The following is a 21,055-nucleotide window of genomic DNA, read 5'->3' on the forward strand; positions in this document are numbered from 1 at the left end:
TCAAATCTTCAGGTTAGGTAAGCGGACCCTGTGGATATCGGGATAACGCTAGGGAGGTGATTATTATTATTGCGTATGGCAGACAAAAATAAAATATCCTGCGTGGATCATATATCCAGCTTAAGCTCCCCCAACCAAGTCTCTGCCACATCCGTCACACAATGCAGATCGGCTATGCCACCTGGGAACCGGTGCAGAAGGCACTCGTTCACTATGTGAGATATGGTTTGATCTGAGTGACGACATTATGGCGATTTATGTAGGTGATGGTTTGACTTTCTATGGTTGGTTGGTCGGTTCAGTCGGGTCCAGATTTTTCGTTTAGACTCAAAGCCAGGGACCCTCCGCGAGGGGTCTTGAATAAGGTCCGAATTTGCGCCGTCGAATATGTTCCACTGTGTTAGTGAAAAAACTATACATACATTAGTAGGGCGTTTTTTTTTTGGGTACTTACCTACATACGAAAAATACTTTGATGACCAGCAAACATTACGCGATCTCTTTGTAAATGTAAAATTAAACATTCAAAAGCAGAATTAGAAACCAACTGATTCGTACATAGGGTTCGTACTTCAAAGACTGAATTAACCCTAAATAAGCCTTAAAAATAAAATGTATAAAAACATACCTTGACCTTTACCTTTCATTTCAAAGGCATAGGTGAAAAGCAAATACATAAAACATTTCAAAAACAATTTAGTTTCGCCGTTGAACAAGCATGAAATTTAATAATTTTAATTGTTAAATAATGCATATAATTTAGGTATCTAAAGTGTGCTTTGTAGAGGGAAAAGAGATATACTTTTATCAACTCGACCTGGCTTTTTTTGGATATTATTAAACCTAAGTATCTTGTTCTTGGATAAATACCTAGACCTGCTAACCAATTTGTTGTTCTATGGCTTAAATTAGCTTCAAAATGTTTTTTCGATACTACACCGCAGCACAGAAATCCCCTGGTAGTTGTGGTTTCCCAAATACACCCCGTTTAGGGACGATACTTACTTAAAAGTATCGGCGCCTGAAGGACATAAAATATGATCTCTTAGACCATAACAAAAACTTGAAAACCATTTAATGTCAGTCACTATAAAATTAATTAATTATTATAAAATATTTGTAAGTATGTTATTATATTTATTTGCATGTATTTATTGGTAAATTGTACTTATAGTTTGTACTCGAAATCTTTCAATTATTTTTTTTTCATTTTTCCTCACTTTATGGTTGTCTGGAAGAAATCGCTTTAAGCGATAAGGCCGCCATTTGCCATGTGCTTAGTTAAGAGACTTTTTGTAATTATTTATTTTTATTTTGGTGCAATAAAGTGTATTTGTATTGTTTGTATTGTACTATCCAGACATGGATTCAAACTCATAGAGTCGAATTCAGTGGTTTAGATGCCGAGCAGGAATTCGAGATCATGACACTACGTGAGTTACGCATTCTCAAAACAAGGATATCACTGCTTTTCGTAAACTATCACGAATTGATTATACTATTAATTGTACGAATTAATAAGACCACATCAATCGCTTAATGGGTACAATTATACCCACATACTGAAATCACACACGTTTTAGCACTAGAAGTACTTACACAGCACGAGTAGGGGATTAAGGTTTGTATCACTGCTGACGATTAGCGTTTAGCGAGAATCGATTCATTAGTAGCCCACTCAACGAAGACTAAAAAATGTCAAATTGAGGAAATAATTCGTGCAAAATTAAATCTTATTAAATAAAAAAATAAAACCTTAAGCATAGTATAAGGAATGGAGTTTCTTATTGAAGTGACTAAGTCTGCGTTTCCATTGACGCCGAGATGAGCGGAGATGTGCGGATTTGACCAATCACAGCATTCGAGAGAGCGAAAAACGAAGACGCTCTGTCACTCTCTCCCTCACGGTGATTGGTGGATTCCTGCATATCTCCGCTCATCCCCGCACAGTCCGCGTTGTAGATTTTCCGCAGATGGCATTAAATACTTTGCCGGGCAATTGGGGTGCGCTGAGAGCTTTCACACGGTACAAAATCTTAAATACGTCTGAGGGTGCCCAGTTGGGAATGGTGTTTTAAAAAACACACTAAATGTTTATTTTTAAAACGGCATAGGTACTATAAGTCTTGATTAACAGACGTAGGCAACATATCAATATTAAACTAGCACGCTATGATGGCCAATTCGACTTTTGTCCCGCTCATCAAGTTTAAAATTAATTCTTCTATCGTGTGGGTTGTAAGGTGGATTACCAAGCCCATCAACCCTGATGTCAGGGTTACTATTGAGCCACCAAAGGTCCCTGACATGACTCACGTAACGACTACGTACTTACATCAGTAAGTAGTAACCGGGACCAACGGCTTAACGTGCCTTCCGAAGCACGGATCGTCTTACTTTCGGACTATCAGATGATCAGCCTGTAATGTCCTAACCAAACTAGGGATCACAAAGTGATTTGAACCTAGGACCTCCGGATCGTGAGCCCAAGCTTAACAACTGGACCACAGAGGCCGTTAGTTAAAGGAGCAAACACCTGTTCTTTTTTGTGTTTATCAAGATTTGATTGACGGAGCAAATTGCTGTAAGTACTTTAGTATGACAAAACTTTCTTTTCGGTTTAAGATAAATTCTGTACCGTCGGTGAAAAGTAATACAAGTCCAAAATTCAAGTTTTGAGAAAATCGAGTTTAAAGTTAAAAACATTCTAGCTCGCGACTTATAAGGAGTAATGGAACAGAAGTTAGATGTGTCGATAGGTGATGATGGAAGGTTTCTTTTCTAATATTTAGTTATATTTAGAACCTAAACAGAAATGGTAGAGGATCAAAATAAATTACATGTATCAGTTGACACCAACTTTTATACTGTGTAAATTGATACAAGTCTACTTATACCCTTTTACACACATAACTATACAAAAGTCATCGTTGATATATCATATTTCAGTTAACAATTTTACAGTCTTATTCTACAAAAAACAAAATGTCTTGGAAGAAAGTTTATTTCATAAAGTTGTAGAAAGGCAAAATTCTATTTATTTTCTTTAAAAAGTAAAGAAACGTAACTTATATCAATTGACACAAACGATAAACTATAACGAATTTGTGTCAAGTGATTTAACATGACTTATTTTTTCGGTTTTATTGTGTAAAATGATACATGTTTTTACGAATTTCTAGTAATAAATACATATAAAGATGGTACACGTATTTATAGTGTAAGGTGGCGATAATAAGATATTTTTGTTATGATTTTACTCTCAAAACTCATAAATAACCGGTCAAAACCACCACTGCTGCCCGCTTCAAAACCACTTTTGGTTCATTTTGCAGTCAAAATCTTACAAATTCAATTATGATAATATTTCCACCCCTAACAAATGAAGGTAAGAGGAATCATATTAAGACTGCTCATTAGGAATGTTTCGGGCTAGCCTGGCAGTATGGCCTGGAGATAAAGGTGATGTACCTACGTACTTTTAGACCAAAATCACATAAACCGCGGTAAGTGTTACTTCTTTCCTGCTGAAACTATTTAAAAGATCACAACTCATTCCCCTAAAGTAAAGTAAAATTCGATATTTCGAATTATCAAAATTCCCGGTCTAACGGTAGCCCGCAACATTGACAGAACTATAAACGGAGTCGAATCAATGTTGACGATAATAATAGGTAGTGAAAATGAAGATCATTGGTTCACTTCCAAACCCATAGGTTACACAGGGCTATCCTCAGGGTAGGTCTTGTCACCTTTACCATGGTCTGTTATGATTAAGCTAAATGAGCTCGTTTCCGCAAAACTCTACACCTAAGCACACGTGGGGGACTTTCCGCGTATCCTCGCGTATGGACCACTATTGTGAAGTGAGCAAACTTCCCACTATATCATCATCATCCTCCTGCCCTTATCTCACTCTAGGTGGGGTCGGCACAACATGTATGGGCAAATGTCCCATGTTCTTCTTCTTCTTCTATCGTGTGGATTGTGAAGTAAATTACCAACCCCATCAACCCTGGTGTCAGGGTTATGACTGAGCCGCCATAGGCCCCTGACTTGACTCAATGAATACTCGAATGTCCCATATACATGTAATGTTATTTTAATGGGCTCAGTTTTCCGCATAAACGCAAGTGGTCCATTATGCGTGCTTTTATTGACTATGTAAGCCAACTAACTCCTTTCAGAAGCTCAAATACCTCCTGGGATTTTTACAAAATTTGTGACCTGGTTTAATTAAGGGGTTGTGCCCGTGGTGTTGCCAATTATTTATTCTAATCTAATCTATCCTACAAGATCCCACTGCTGGGCAAAGGCTTCCTCTTCCTCTTTCTATTTTTCACTGTCCTGTGCGTAATTATCTCTTATGTAATCAAAATACAGAACAAAAATATTACCGGTGGTGCTCAAGAGTTCAGAGTAGTTATTCCCTTTATAAAAATGAGGAAACTCGACAAATTTACACCATTCAACGTATTTGAGAAACTGGTAATCTTCTCTTGAGAAGATGTGGCAGATCCCGATGCTGCCGATGCGGAGCTGGATCCCAGTAGGACCTTAAACCCAAAAGTACGTACGATCATCTACGTCTGTGTAGGTTCAAAAATACCACTACCGGCGCTTGCATAAAAGATCTAACCAGCGTGTATTGAATGGCTTGCATATTAATTGGAGCTCGATAATATTTTGAGCCATTATTTCACGTCTACAACCTCCTTAGCAATGAAGGCAGCGTTCAATCTGCCACCGCTTAACCTGCATGTAATCAAGAAAACTATGTAAAACAGCTATGCTTCGAGCTAAGGGAAGGAGACAAACGACAGTTATGACAAATCTCAAATACCTTTTGACTAACTCTGCCATGGTGATAACGACGCCATGATCAGAACCCACAACTTATTGAGGTACTGTAATTAAGTACTACAAGGTGGCTACAGCAGAAAGAGAAAAAACACGGTTTGGTCTGAAGTACTAACTTAACCTATACCCATTCGCAATGCGGATCAGATATGGTTTGCTGTGGCTCTAGACAAAATGTCTTCCCATAGACAGGTTTATGCGGAGGTCACCTTAGGATACACACTGGAGGCGCATGGAATCGAACTTGTATGTATCGTTATACACGACACGTTATTGATATCCAAGATCGTATTTTCTGAAATATTTTGATATATATTAATTTATATTACTTTTCACAAAAAAATTAATTTGGTGTTTGATGTTACAACTAAAATTATATCTTTAAACACGGACCGTGAGAATTCAAGGATTGCGTGTATTTTAATATATGTTGAGTTGCATTTACTTACACCAAAATATTTAATGAAAATCTTCATTTCACTTTGATGCAAGTTAAGATGAATTATGTTACACGTGTTATATCAGCATGAATCCTTCACAAACAGTACTTATATCACTGAACACAAAAATTATCTCCGTATTTATAATAGCTACAGTTACGAGAATTAGACAGAAAGAAAGAGAATTTTTTGAACATGAAGTGTGTGCTAATAACTCAAAAGTGATACAACTCGAGTTGTATTACTTTTCACCGACGGTACAGAATTGCTTATTAGCTTGTAGGCTAAATTTTAACATTATGAAGTATATACAGTGTTAGTGAAACCGTAACGATTACTGATGGGTATGGTTCAGACCATGATTCTGAGTTGATATCAAGTGGTATTTCCTTTTGGAAAACTCATGCAATTTTTAATGTTTTTTTTTATTATTTTTAGTTCCATAGTTCCTTTCTCGACGAAAAATTCCACTTGATATCAACTCAGAATCATGGCCTGAATCATCCCTCAAAGTTTTCGTTACGATGTCACTAACACTCTCTATATATATGTATATTATTCTAATGCTTAATTTAAATAAAACAAAATTACAAAACGGCCATCATAGCTTGCTGCTAGTTTAACGACAGCTAATAATATATATACTTATTATTTTGTTATATATATATATGTCGGAGTTAGTTATGAATTAAGAAGAGGAATTGATCAAATCGCAAAATAAAATGAAGTTGCAACACTTCCGTCATGAACATGAAGTTGCAACGCTCCGACGATAGGGGGCGTATGAGCAGAGCGCGGTGAAGTCGAGAGTCACTACAGAGTCGTCGTGTCGAGCGGACGTACACTGCCGTTCTAGTCGGGCAGTCTACCGCGAACCTTCGTCATGAACGGACGTGTCGAATAATTACGATCGGAACGTGGAGTGCTATAGTCGCTCACCTATAACTTGTAGGGACGTCAAGAAAGTGTGATCGGAAAAGAGCTCCTAGCAAGTACGTTCACATGTCCCGATGATTCGGTCTGAATATAGTCCAGGAACCATGGGTGGTGGAGGACCCCTTCGCGCTAACGTCCTTATGCGCGCTAGATAAACTGTGACGTTGCCGTGAGTGTGTACCTTATGCTGTGACTTTATTTAATCGTGATACAAAAACTATGTGGAAGTAAATAAAATGATTGTGATACTGATGACGACACGACCAGACTTACCAGACCCACCAGACCTACGGGGTATAACGTAGAACCCTTGCCCAGGGATACGGGTGAAGACCTCAACGACTGCAGAGGCGGAGATGGGAGCCATCGGTACGGCATTGCAGGACGGAAGGGGCATGTCACAGGGACTGTAACCTGGAACCTGACAGAGGGCAGCAGTAACTGTCAGTACTATTCAGAGGCAGAGGACAGGAGTCCTAGTATGGCTTTGTAATAGACTACTCTGGGCGCCATCCCACTCGCGTCAGACAGAGTACTGCGGGGCGGAAGGCAAGAGGGAAACCACTGCCCTATTTTTCCCTAAAAAAGTAGCATGGAGAGTATTTTACAGAAATGCTGCACCGACAAGAGCGTGGCTCTTAAATTGATGATGACTGATGACGGCCATTATTGTCTTCTAACGCCCACCCTCCATTCTGATGATGATGTTACGACCCACTGTTACGACATATATATATATATATATACATATATCAACATATATATATATATATCGCTATCAAAGGCACCATTCCCTATGTACAGTAAGAAAGCGTGGGAGCGTGTGTTCGCCACCTCACATTTAGGTAAGAGGTTTATCTAATGCGTTTTCTTCTAAATTAAAATATACTAGCGAAGAGAGACAGAAGCTTATCTTCTCAAAGGGCTAGCTTAGAAGATGTACCTACAACCGTTAAGACATCAAACAAAATGAGAAAATACTTTTTAGTAACGTAAAAGGTATGATATTACCCACTTATCTTACCGGGTATATCGTTAAAGCTGACAGCGGGATTGTATCCTTTATTAATATGATCATCATCATCATCTCCTTCCTACTAAACCATCACCTACATAAATGGGGCTTAAAGGAGTCGCCATACTGTGAATGAGTGCCTTTGAAATGAAAGGTAAAGGTCAAGGTATGTTTTTATACATTTTATTTTTAAGGCTTATTTAGGGTTATTCAGTCTTTGAAGTACGAACCCTATGTACGAATCAGTTGGTTTCTAATTCTGCTTTTGAATGTTTAATTTTACATTTTTACAAAGAGATCGCGTAATGTTTGCTGGCCATCAAAGTATTTTTCGTATGTAGGTAAGTACCCAAAAAAAAACGCCCTACTAATGTATGTAAAGTTTTTTCACTAACACAGTGGAACATATTCGACGGCGCAAATTCGGACCTTATTCAAGACCCCTCGCGGAGGGTCCCTGGCTTTGACTTCAAACGAAAAATCTGGCCCCGACTGAACCGACCAACCAACCATAGAGAGTCAAACCATCACATACATAAATCGCCATACTTTGAATGTCGTCACTCAGATAAAACCATATCTCACATAGGTAGTGAACGAGTTCCCTCTGCATCGGTTCCCAGGTGGTATAGCCGAGCTGCATTGTGTGATGGATGCGGCAGAGACTTGGTTAGGGGAGCTTCAGCTGGACATATGATCCACGCAGGATATTTTATTTTTGCCTGTCATACGCTATAATAATAATCACCTCCCTAGCATTATCCCGATATCCACAGGGTCCGCCTACCTAACCTGAAGATTTAACACCTTCCAACCCGCGAAGGGAAAACCAGCCCAATACAGGTTAGGTCACATCCCTCAGAATATGCATTTCTCGGAAATGTGGATTTCGATTGGAAAGTCCCCCATTGAATGTTCTTTTTCATTCTATATCCCATATTGTGCTAGTTTTTCCTTCGATTTAAATAATCAGATTAACAGTCGCTGTGAAAAACTCAGGTTACGTAAGCGGATTTCGTAAAAACGGGGTAAAGCAAGTGAGATTATGTTTCATACGATCAATATTTTAAAACAAGATTACGCTTGGAACAGTTGAAAAAATCTCTAATCTACCAAGTTACCTAAACGATATGATGGCCGTTTTGACATAATGAACTGCAGCTATTCGGTTTAAAGCTAAACTTGATAAACATGATAAAGTCTAGCTATTTGCACCTTTGACGTAGTTATTAATTAATACGAAACTTGATGTGCGCGACAAAGATGAAAACGGTCATCATAGCGCGCCATATTTACTATCTTTAAAGTATGTGTCAAAATCACGCAAAGGGTTCTCAAAGCTCTTCCTTCTATGTTAAAATCAATCAAGCATGAAATAATCGGGAGGGGAGATTCTAACTGAGTTACTGTAATAGACATTGAAGTCTTGATTCAAAATCAGATTTAGTCTGTTCCCGTATCCCCAGGGGTAGATGATTTATTATTTAGGTAGTAGTTTGTTGCAAACACCGTTGATTAGTTCCTAGTTATGACCACATCTATAAAGATAACTGATTAGATATGTAATTAAATCTGTTGATGAATAAAGATTCAATACATTGTTTGCTACTGATTGCTTGTTGGTGATGACATTAGGCTCGATCTCTATTACATAATGGGACTTAAACGTAACTGGCGATGTATGTGTACGGTCACGAGCATTAATATGTATACACTTTGGTACAAATTTAACTGCCAGTCTCATTAAATGTCAAATATGTTAGTGCGACAGAGTCCTAAAGTGGGTACATTATATTGCTCATGACTGTACATTACTATACACCTCTATACCATTACTGATCAAAGCCCACTTAACAGACATCTATTTACCATAGGTCTTATAGACAGCCCACTTTGTAGAGACTGTCTGGAGGCAGGAGAAACTGAATGCGTGAGAGTTCTCTTAGCCCACTATTTTACAGACGATAACATAGATTTCCAAAATACTTTCGTGTGCTTTTTCACTAGTAACAAAAACCTACAATCTTTTTATCCTGTAAGTATGCGATCAGCATCTTAGGGGTGCGCTCCCCTAGCTTAATTGAGGGGTGTCGAACCAAAATCCATAGTTTGATGTGACATTATGGGGTTACCGTCTTTAGAGATCTTTATGGACTCCGACAGGGTAATATTTCTTTTTAAGGGACTTGTCCCTTTGTAAATGGGAATTGAATAGGCGAGTAACTAACGAGTCAGCATAGTGCTAAGATTGCTATGGTTACGAAAAATTAGTAGTAAAATATTTTTTGCTCTCATATCGGATATACTGGTGCCAGGAATACCAAAAAGTACCCGCAAAAAAAGAGTATACATCAAATCAAATATCATTTATTGCACACAAACAAAACATCTTCTAAATATATAAAAGGAGAAACTGACTGACTGACATATCAACGCACAGCCTAAACGGCTAAACGTAGGCACTTGAAATTTGGATGGGACGTAGCTTAGGTACCGTAGAGGTGCAATAAGAAATAAATTTCCGGAATTCCCACGGGAACGGGAATTAGCGGGAAAATCCTTTTGTATGAAAAATATAAACCGCTTAAGTTAGACGCTTGAAATTTGGCATGCAGGTACCTTAGTTAACTTAAAGCTTAGTTGCAACAGGATATTGCAGAATTCCCACGAAAACGGGAGTTAGCGGGAAAAAACATTTGTATGAAAAAATCGAAACCGCGTATGATAGATGTTTTCAATCTAGCATGCATGCATACCTTAGTAAATATAAAGTTTAGTTATGGCTGTATTTTGAAAAATGGGAGTTAGCGGGAAAAAAAATTGTATGAAAAAATCTAAACTGCATAAGTTAGATGCTTGAAATTTGATATGCACTCCCACACACACAAAGATCTCTCTTTTATAACACGCTACGCGGACGAAGTCGCGGGCAAAAGCTAGTACAAAGATAAAACTTTATTTACACCATAAACAAAACAGTTACAGAACAAAAATATGAAACAAAACAAAAATAAAACATAATAATATTTGAACAACATTTAGCAACAGTACAAATGGGCGGCCTTATTGCTCTGAAGGAATTTCTTCCAGGCAACCACTGCCAGTGATCATCATCTCCCTAGCATTATCTCGTTTTTCACTGGGTCCGCAAACCCAATCTGTTCTAATTTAAGGCCATAGCTCACTGAGACGCCAAAGCCCTGACAACGGTCACCAAACATTTTTTTTTTTTGGAGAATACACTTGGTAGTGCTTTGGCACTTTGGCGACGCTTTAGCACCGTAGCCATTATAATGTAAATTGTTTGGCGACGTTGCCACCGACGTGAACTTAGTACCTCTGCCAATTTTGGTCCTTAAGCAGAACTTTTACATTGTAACGACCGGATAGGTTTTCAGACAAGCGGTTTCAATTAACGGTTAAAACGTGGTTAAAACGCCTGAAATTCTTTTTTGTGGTTTTGGATGTAAAACGTTTTTGGACAAACCCGACGGAACTTTTACCTTTTTCCACGCAGTATAATTTTAAAATAACCCCAGTACAAATGAATAAGTGCAAAGTTGGGCTAGTGATGTATCTGTTACACGTAACAATAACAGGTATCTTTAAGTAGCTATGACGTCTATCAGCTCCATACAGTTCCTCTCAGACGACGCCCTGAGCCGAGGTTCGCGGCCAACTGGGCACCCTCAGGCCTGTTGTCTTAAACGTTGTACCGGGTGAGAGCCTTCAGCGCTCCTCATTTGTCCGGCCAAGTAATTAATGTCATCTGCGGCAAATCTACAATAAGTCACGTCAAAAAAAAAGCTCTATACAGAATTGATCTATCAAGTTTATCATAAAGGACAGTTACAAACGGATACATTAAGCACAATAAGACTTATTCCTAAACAGTAATTTCTGCCTCAATAAGTATAAGTATAAAAAAGTAAAAAAAAAAATGTATTGATGTCCTTTCGTCTACAAGCGTTGTCTATGTAAAAGTACTGGACCGAGAGTAGTACCTTTATCGCTGTCATAGAATAAAAAATACTGCGTATAGAACGGACACTCTCCACCATTTCGTATCAGTTTCAGTTAAGTCTAAATGGCCGTACGCCATTGAAGAGAAAGGGAGCGGGCAGACTGTCTATCTTCTTCGCACTTGCACGATTAGAATGAGATTTTTGTACAGAGTGTCCGCACTACAATATAACAAATTAATATTCTTAGATTATGTTTTAATATTCGAATGATAGAAAATAATACACCAGGTAAAGTTTCTATGACATTTAATTAAAGAACTACTATCAAACGGCCAGCTACAATTTCTAATCGCTGTAATGAATACTTTAAAAGAATTCTAAGGAAAATATTTTATTCATGATTAACGTAACGTATTTTTAGTAAATAAAATGCTGTTCTTAAAGAAACGTTTTTTAGGTACGAATTAAAAAGTTTACTACAAAACTTGGAGAACAATTTAATTAGGTGCGTTTCTGAATTATTTTTACTTCTTTTTTTATTCTACAATAGTGTGTTGCGCGTTTGAATCATTTCTGTAAGATGGCGGATCCAATTTATTTATTTATCTAAAAGTTGTAATACTTAAAGATTAATAAATAAATTAGTTGATCAGCCGGTTTAACTAACAACTGAACCTTTCTAATGTTAGGACCGTTGAGTGAAAGGTAAACTTGTGAAAAACGAGTACCGCTTGGGAGATGATGAGTTTGAATCGTTCTCAAATGGTGTGATTTATCGCTATACAAAAGATATATTTATAAGGATACGACCGTAAGATAAAAGCTTTAAGAGCTCATCGAAATTCATACCTAGTACAGTACCTACCAGGTACAAATAACAGTGACTGCGCATCCCTCGAACCACCTGCAAACTTCCACGTGCGACCTTTACCGCTACCATTTAAGCTGAAACACATCAGAATTCTACCGAATCGCACGCGCTGTCATAGAATTAGGAATAATACTATGTAGAGAACGGCAACTCTCTGCCTCCCACCAGCGTCTGAGCTAGGTTTACCTCAATCCCCCTCGAACATAGTTTGGATTTGAATCGTGAAGGCTGCGCGCGGACCGTTGTTTTTATTTTTATCAGTTTAGTTTAAATGTTCAAATTTTAAAATTGGTTGCCGATGTTTGATGAAAATAATTTCAGTTTTATATGGAATTATAATCACTATCACAGAAAGTTGAGTTTCGGATTTATTATAAATAAATTATTATTATTTTACTATATTTTTTACTTAAGTATATTTTATTTATTAATTTATTATTTATTCTTTTTAATTTGTTTTTATTTAGTTTTGTTTATAAAATATTAGTCATGAGATCCGAAAGCACCGAGTTTTTCAAAAATAAACAAAACCTTATCTATTCTGCAACAGTGATTGTTATTCCGTCAGCGAGATTACATAATAATCACATCCCGTTCACTTCATACAGAATTATGTCTGTGTATGAGACATCTGACACCCATACGACTGAAGACTAAAGTATGACCGAGGGGTGAGGTAAATCTAGCTCAGCCGCTGGTGGGGAGCGGAGAGTTGGCGTACTATACCTAAGTAGCGTTATTCCTTATTCTATTCTATAAGGACCAGCTTCATTTCACCAGAACAGGAAAAGGGAGCGTGATGAAAAATCAAACGTAATTTTCTAAATCCTCTCCATTTTTTATCCCGTCACTTTTTCATTTGCTCCTGTTTTTGATGTGATTCGAAAGATAATTTCCTGAATTGAATCTGTGCTTTTCGCGAGAAAAGTAGGTAAAGGCACGGGCCTCTAAACAGCCTGTGTGGTTCTGTGGTTGTGCGTAGAGCTCACGATCTAGAGGTCCCGAGTTCGAATCCCGGTGAGGACATAATATCAATAAAATCGCTTTGATATCCCTAGTTTGTTTATAAACTTACAGACCTATTTGTCTGTTAATAAGATGACCCGTGCTTTAGAGAGCAGTAACCCTCGGTTATTATTTATTTAAGTAAATGTGTAGTCGTTGTATGAACCATGTCAGGCCTTTGGCGGCTCAATAGTAACACTGACACCAGGGTTGATGAGGTCACTCACTTCACAACCCACACAAAAGAATAAATTAGAAGACTTCGACTTTCGACCGTACTTAGTATTCATTATGGATACATAGTCCTAAGACTGATACGAGGAACCATATGTTGTATAAAGTAAACGCAGACATCATCTGCAGAATGTTTAGTTTTCAGTACAGAAACATACTTTTTTTTTCAACCAATTTATGTCCCTTACTGGGCTTTTACGACATACCAGAGATCCCAAACTTTCAATGCATTCTTACCTACATTGGTAGAGAAGTAATTGGGTCTTGTACTAGGTTTAAGATAAATTATGAAATTCTGATTGCTAAATAAAGACAGATCTAAAACTAACGAAAAGCTTTTTATTTTTTCTATTTAACTGATTTATGAATTTTAATCAATTAAAACGTAAATAATAAGTCCGAAATTTTATCACATTTTCTATGACGTCACAGTGTGCTTTTTCATACAAATTCCATAGTAATTTCGTGTTTTGACGTTTAGTAAAAAGTAACTGATTTGACTAGTTGAAAACTAGCATATTAATTCCAAGAATCGAATCTGGGCTAATCTTTTTGCTTCGAAATTGGTATTGAGAACAACTTCCGATACTCTGTTATTCTCGTTAGGATACGTATTATGTCGACGGTGTTTGGTAAAGTGCTTTCTGATGAGTGTTCTTTGAGTTTGTAAGTGACCATTTGGAGGGTTATGAAGAAATGAGTCTTCGATACTTGCGGGAAATATATTTTTAAGATTATCTACACTGAGCTTTACATAAACAACCTCCGTGGTGTAGCAGCTAGAGTGTTAGGCTTACACTCTAGAAGTCCGCGTTTCCCGATGGAGGCATTGTCAAAAACTCTTAAAGAGACTGTCCTTTGTTTGGTAAAGACATTGCAGGCATGAATCACCTGATTGTCCGAAAAATTAAGATGGTTCCGTGCTCCGGAGTAAAAACACCTCCACCAGCCCGCGCAGCAGCGTGGTGGAGTATGCTCCATACCCCCTTCGGTTGATTGAGGGGAGGCCTGTGCCCAGCAGTGGGACGTATATAGGCTGTTTATATTTGTTTATCTTTCAGCTTTACGTCTACTCTGGACAGCGGACGAATTAAAACATATTGTGGTCTCTATGGCGTGTCGTAAAATTATTATTCCGCAGTTACATGCGCAAATGTCAAATTGCAATATTGCCTTTTTATTGATGAATTGATTCAATATTGCCTGTTAACCCCATTAGTGTTTTGTTGGTTGCACAAACCTCATATAAAACAGAATAATAATTACTTCATCAGACTTGGCTATTGGTGTTTTAATTCCTCTCTACTCTATTAAAGAATTTCGGAAGGGGGCCTGCAAAAAAGAATACTCATTGCTAGGAGATTATTATAACTTCAACTGACGGAATGACATTTTGTTACATAAAATTGTCTGCTCATTTTCCTGTTTCGGACAGTTTAAAGCTTGTTCAAAGACACAAAATAATGGACCTGTCAGTTTTCGTTACCATTTTAACCTTCTTTTTAGGTTTTTCTTTTTTTTTTTTTTTAAATAAACTTTTAAGTTATCAGTCTGTGGAGTAGTAACATATATGTAGGAAAGTGAGAATGCTATGTAAGGATAATGAATGGGAATTTGATTGTCTATGGTGTGAAAGGAGGATGGTTAATGAATGGGACGTAAGGCAGTTTTTAAAAAGTAAGAGACAGGATTTTGTTATAAAAAATAAGGAGTGTGTAAAATAAAAGTAGTGAAATATATCCTGTGTTATTTCTATATTCCACATATATGTGAGTGTATATATGTTTATATGTATATCTAGGTATGCTCAAAAACCATTAGGAATGCAAAATCTAAATTTTTGATCTCTAATAGAAAATTAATCATCATCTCTAGCATTTCACAGGGTCCGCTTACCTAACCTGAAGATTTGACAGGTCCGGTTTTTTACAGAAGCGACTTCCTGTCTGACCTTTAAACCCGCGAAGGGAAAACCAGCCCCATAAAGGTTGGGTCACATACCGTCAAGATGTTTTCCTTCACCACTGAGCACCTGATAATCATTTAATATCCAAACACGAATTCGAAAACAAATCCGACAGTCATTGGTTTAGGCCTGTGCTGGATTTGAATGTGCGACCTCAAAGTGAGAGGCAAGCTTTCTAACACCTGGGCTACCACGGCTCCACAAAAAAAAAACACTATGAAGTCAACAAATCATTCAAGTGTTGTGAGCCTTTTGCGACGCCAGAGTAGTAACGCTGCGTCGTTCTACAAAATTTTGTTTTAATCATTAGTTTGCATGCTTTGCAATGTACATACATACATACATAAACAGCTATATACGTCCCACTGCTGGGCTTTGCAATGTAATATAACATTATTACAGTTATATGACGATATCCCAGGTTCACATCATAGAGTTACGCCTATAGACATAGATTTACTACTACCGCAGATTAAACATCAGCGCAAAAAAAGTGGGACGCAAAGTTACTGTTAATATAGCGACGTTGACAGTACTTTACCTCAGAGCGCGATTAGGCGCCGAACTGGCAACACGGGGAAGTGCGTGGTATAAACTTGCAAAAATAGAAGCTCAAAGCGACAAAAGAAGAATGGGACGTCATATTTCTAATAAGTAATTACATTGTGCATGTTAATATTATCAGAGTATAAACATTTTAATTTTCGCAGTAAAACCCACCAAAATTATTATTTTAGTTTAAAATACACTAAAACAAGTACTTCCGGCCAATCCGAGTCGCAGTATAACCCGACCTCGTTACGAAGTACAACACGCTAATATACGTAATAAGAAGATGCGTACTTTCTTAATTTGACACGATTTTATTGAATGTATATATCGCAGTTTACGAATGCATAGCTAAACAAGCGCCAAGTTTTGGCCGCATTTTTGTATCAAGCGCAGTATCTACGGTAGTGGTAAATCAATGTCGATAGACGTAAGGCCTAATAACCTCTCTCAGAACTGTGAAAAAATAACCCTGAACAAAAAAATGCATAGCACTGTTCATCTCAAACAAGACTCGAATTTCAAAAACCGTACAACCACGAACGTCATACCAAACACACTTAGCTTTGAAATCCAATAAAAATGTTCTGCCATATCACCTCTACATGACTATACATACGTGACTGGGAAACCTCAAGCAATTCCAGTTATTACTCCCTAGACATAAAGTGGGTTGCCGAGTGAGAATTTTCGCCATTCCATGCATAGATAGGTTGGGGTTAGACGTGATAGTTCAGGTTTTACGATCGCTCCGGCCACCACGAATTTGGTTTCAATATTAGAATTCGTTCTTGATTACGAATCCTTGCAAAGATCCTTTGTGGGGTAACAGCAAATAACATTTTGGTAGCTGGGCGCGTATGCTAGATAGAGGATTTTAGTATTTTAATCTCAAGCCTAATGTATTTTTTTTTGTTTTGGTTATCCCCGAACGGCAAGGCTAAGGGAACTATGCCCATACAGCCATGTCTTATGTTTTTTTTTCTTGATGATTAATGAAAATGATGAAAGGTGACGATGAATGATGAAACCTAAGCGCCCAATCTCGGAGTAGACTCCTATTCCGAACCCCAAACGAATTAACTCAAAAGTCCGCATAAACTTTCCGAGTTATGAAGCGGCTTGTTGGCACGAAGCGAAAATAGATAGGTACACTTTGTTTATTGAATATTCCGATATAATAACACTATCGTGAATGTTTACCGAGTTTTTTTTTTTTTAGAAACAATTGACTAACTTAATTCGATCATTAACCACAAAATACCGCTTCGTATTAATTATTTATTAGATTATTCAATGAAGAAAGTAACAGTCCCGTTCCTGTTCACGCCAAAAAGCCAAGCCAATGTATTTTATCAATTTTGCAATGAGGGAATTTCCAGACTATATTCCCAAAAACACAATATAGATGGCGCTGTACAGATTTCACTTGATAATTAAGTATTTTGTCAACTTAGCCTGGAAAGTCTCTTATTCCAAAGATAACGTAGTTTCTTTTTCTTTCTTTCTTTAAAAGAGTTTGTAACATGCGCAACGTGATTGCCATAGAGGCAGCCAATCAGCTCGCGACACCAAACACTTCAGGACCCCGATACCGACCCCGCCGGCGTGGTCGACGATTTCCCTCATTCAGCGCTTATCGCTATCGACCCACTAGGGTTGATTAATTCTTTCAAATATTTTTCCTCTCAGACGACGCCCTGAGCCGAGGTTCGCGCCCACCTGGGCACCCTCAGGCCTGTTGTCTTAAACGTTGTACCGGGTGAGAGCCTTCAGCGCTCCCCATTTGTCCGGCCAAGTAGTTAATGCCATCTGCGGCAAATCTACAATAAGGCACGTCAAAAAAAAAAAGCAACGTGTTAAAATTTTGTTTAATCGATTCTGACGACATACCTAATCATGTCGTTTTGTCGATTGGTGCTAATATGGTGAACCTAAGGGTAGTATTAATAAACTAATCTCAACTGATACTGCCCTCAAGATCATGTTCAAGTCTCTGTTTTTATATGAGAACTGTCACATTGACATGATCTTGAGGGCAGACTCGAAGCTAAGATTAGTTTATTAATACCACCCTTAATAAGTCATAGTTCTGTCAAAATACGAACAAAATCACGTGTTAGAGAAAAAACACACATCGATTTCGACAAAAATGATTGAATCGATCGATAATTTTATCCCTGCTGGTGTAGGTGAATCGAATAGTTAGTTAAATAAAAATGAAATCCTCTCGATACGTTTGTTTCTCGCTCTGTTTAGATCAATTTAAGTAACAGAGCATTTCAATCTTCAGAAAACAAAAGGTCGTGAGAGACCTCTCATTGGCTTTATTTAACACAACATAAAAATATAGCTTAGCTTCTTTTTTAGTTTCGCTTTAATTTTATATTTCTCTGAACTCAAAGGTATGACCTATGACCTCATATGCTGTTCTGGGAGCATATAAAAAACATAGAACACGTTCAGCTGCTTCTCTTCCCGGGCATGTCGTAAAAACCGACAGAGGGATTGTGTCCTCTAACATGATGGACTAATGTTATGGGCGATAGGCTGATCCCTTATCACCATAAGGTTCATCATATCCATCTTTGGACTTCGTATCAACAGTGGCTGCAAGTTGTCTTTGATTACTTGTGGCTCTGCCCACCCCATTAGGGATTACGGGCGTGAGTTTATGTATGTATGTATGTGTATGACCTCATATTTATGTATAGGAGAGATTTATTTTTAGTCTGATTTTTAAATGTCAGGGTGATAGGGGTGATAGGGGTGAGGTGGGGGGGAGGGGTGGGGGTGTGATTGTATAAGGCCCTAAACTATGGGTATACCACTGTGGGTGTCGCGCGTACTTGTAGTTGGGCCTGCCTTTAGAATAACTTAGCAACCGACCGAGCCAACGGCCAGTAACAAATTGATTGATTCTGAGTTAATATCAAGTGAATGTTTGCATCGCCAAAATGTCGTTCGCCAATTGAAAATAATTTGAAAAACAAAAAATAAATGAATTTTGAGACGGAAAACTCTACTTGATATCCACTCAGCATCGTGGTCTGAATCATCCCCCTTAGTATTAAAAAATGTATTAAGTACTGTACTTATTTTTAATAAATAATAATAATAATTCGTTACGATGTCACTAACACTTTTGCGACGGAAAATTCTACTTGATATCCACTCAGAATCGTAGTCTGAATCATCCCCCTCAGTATTCGTTACGATATCAATAACACTCTGTAGTAGTGTCACATACACTATTAGGTATAATGATTGTTTGTTGTATATTTTGAGTAAAAATACTTACTGATTAACAAAACAGTCAATGTTGTGTATTACTAAGTACATAACTAGAAATTAAAACTATCCCACAAATAACTAATCTAACTAACCAACCTAAATATTACCTTAAGTAATAGTTACCTATGAAGTAATTCCAGTAATTCTAGATGTACTTAGTATTACAACACTGACTTTATATATAGATATAAGTAATAGGGCGTGAAAGTAGAAAGCTAAATTACATCATCAGTATACAGGCTGCCCTATAAAATCAAGTGATTTAAACATTATAATAATAATATAATAATAGTAGTAAGGAGGTTGTCTTGTGGTGCACTCACATAGTGCATACAGGGAAAATCGCCGGTTGGTGTCACAGCACATTTAGATTAAATTGTCTTAAGGGAGGCCCCTACGTGTTAGCTTCGGTCCCACGCACGCCTTTCAAAATTCCGGGGATTCCGTAGGGCCGAGATATGGAAACAACATACAAATGGTAATTATATTTATTACTATTGAGCCGCCAGGGTTGATGAGGTTGGTACTCCAACTCACAACTTACATGATAGAAGAAGAATATTTTTTATTTATTAAAAGACAAAAAGGATCATGATTATTTAGTAGAACGCGTGATTTCATCACATCGTAGTGTCGATATTTCGTAAAGTCGACCTTATCTGTTCTGTAATAAGTGACTATAATTACACGTTAAATCAATGCTCATACTTACCGTACTACCATTCGTATTTGACTTTTTTAAATGTAAAATCCAATGTTCGGTCACCTGTTACTGTCAGGATTGAGCATACTTGGTTTTCTTATACCACAGTGATAAGTATCTAAAAGTTACCACTAGTCCACGGAACGTCCTGTATACGGATTCTGACGTCATGACGGATGATAGCACAAATTGTAATGTAGCCTTGGGTCGGGTTGAAAGAGGCAACAAGAGAATTTGAGACATTTAAGACTATAACTTTACTATACATTTTATATTCTCTTATACACAAGGTGTTAGTGACATCGTAACGAAAACTCTCAAACATGATTCAGACCATGATTCTGAGTTGATATCAAGTTGAAATTTCTGTCGCAAAATTCATGATTTATTTTGTTTGTGTTTACCGGTATACCGTTATTCACAGAGCCCGCTTACCTAACCTGACGATTTGCCAAGTCTGCTCTTTTACAGAAGTCTGACCTTCAAACTAACAAGGGTAAAGCAGTCCACAGCACTTTAGGTCACATACCTCCGAAACGCATTTCTCGGGTATGTATGGTTTCCTCACGTTTTCCGTGACCACTAAGTACGTGATAAAAATTTATGACCCAAACATGAAATCTAAAACAATTAAAATATAATTGGTTTATAGTGGATTTGAACCTGCGACGAGCTCGCAGTACCAGAAAAAAGTATAAAAACTCGTATAGTTTTCCTACTCCTTTCACGAACCTAATGAGCCGTAAGCTCGCTTCTATTAATAACCGACCTATAAACAAAGTCAGGCGTTTCCTTTAGGGTTGAGTTACATCTGGCCGCACCGCATCGCTTTTTTATCTTTCTATCCTTTTCTGACACTCGGAAACGTCATTTGCTAGAGCGGGATAATGAGGCCGCATGCGGAGGAATCGAAGAAGCGGTTGTAGTGCGGTCACAATCTAACTTTTTATCTCGCTCAAGCAGACGAAGGTTATGTGTGACAGAAAAGGATGGAAGTTTGAGCGGCTAGATGTACATACATACATAACATCACGCCTATTTCCCGTTGGGGTAGGCAGAGTCCACGGAATTCCACTTACTATCCTGACCCAACACCATAGAATAAGGAATAATACTACGTATAGAATGGCAACTCTGCGCTCCCCACCAGCGTCCGAACTAGGTTTAAAGAAAGAAAGAAAGAAAGAAACATTTATTATTTAGGACACCACAGACAC

The 21,055-nt window shown here is 37.7% G+C and overlaps 1 protein-coding gene across 2 annotated transcripts in view; it reads left to right on the forward strand.

Moving 5' to 3' along the window:
* LOC126374417 (hemicentin-2-like) overlaps positions 1–21,055 on the forward strand; it is a 418,670-nt gene that overhangs the window by 11,748 nt on the left and 385,867 nt on the right. The window lies entirely within an intron of this gene.

The sequence above is a fragment of the Pectinophora gossypiella genome, chromosome 17 (assembly GCF_024362695.1).
Source record: "Pectinophora gossypiella chromosome 17, ilPecGoss1.1, whole genome shotgun sequence".
NCBI classification, from domain to species: Eukaryota; Metazoa; Arthropoda; class Insecta; order Lepidoptera; family Gelechiidae; genus Pectinophora; species Pectinophora gossypiella.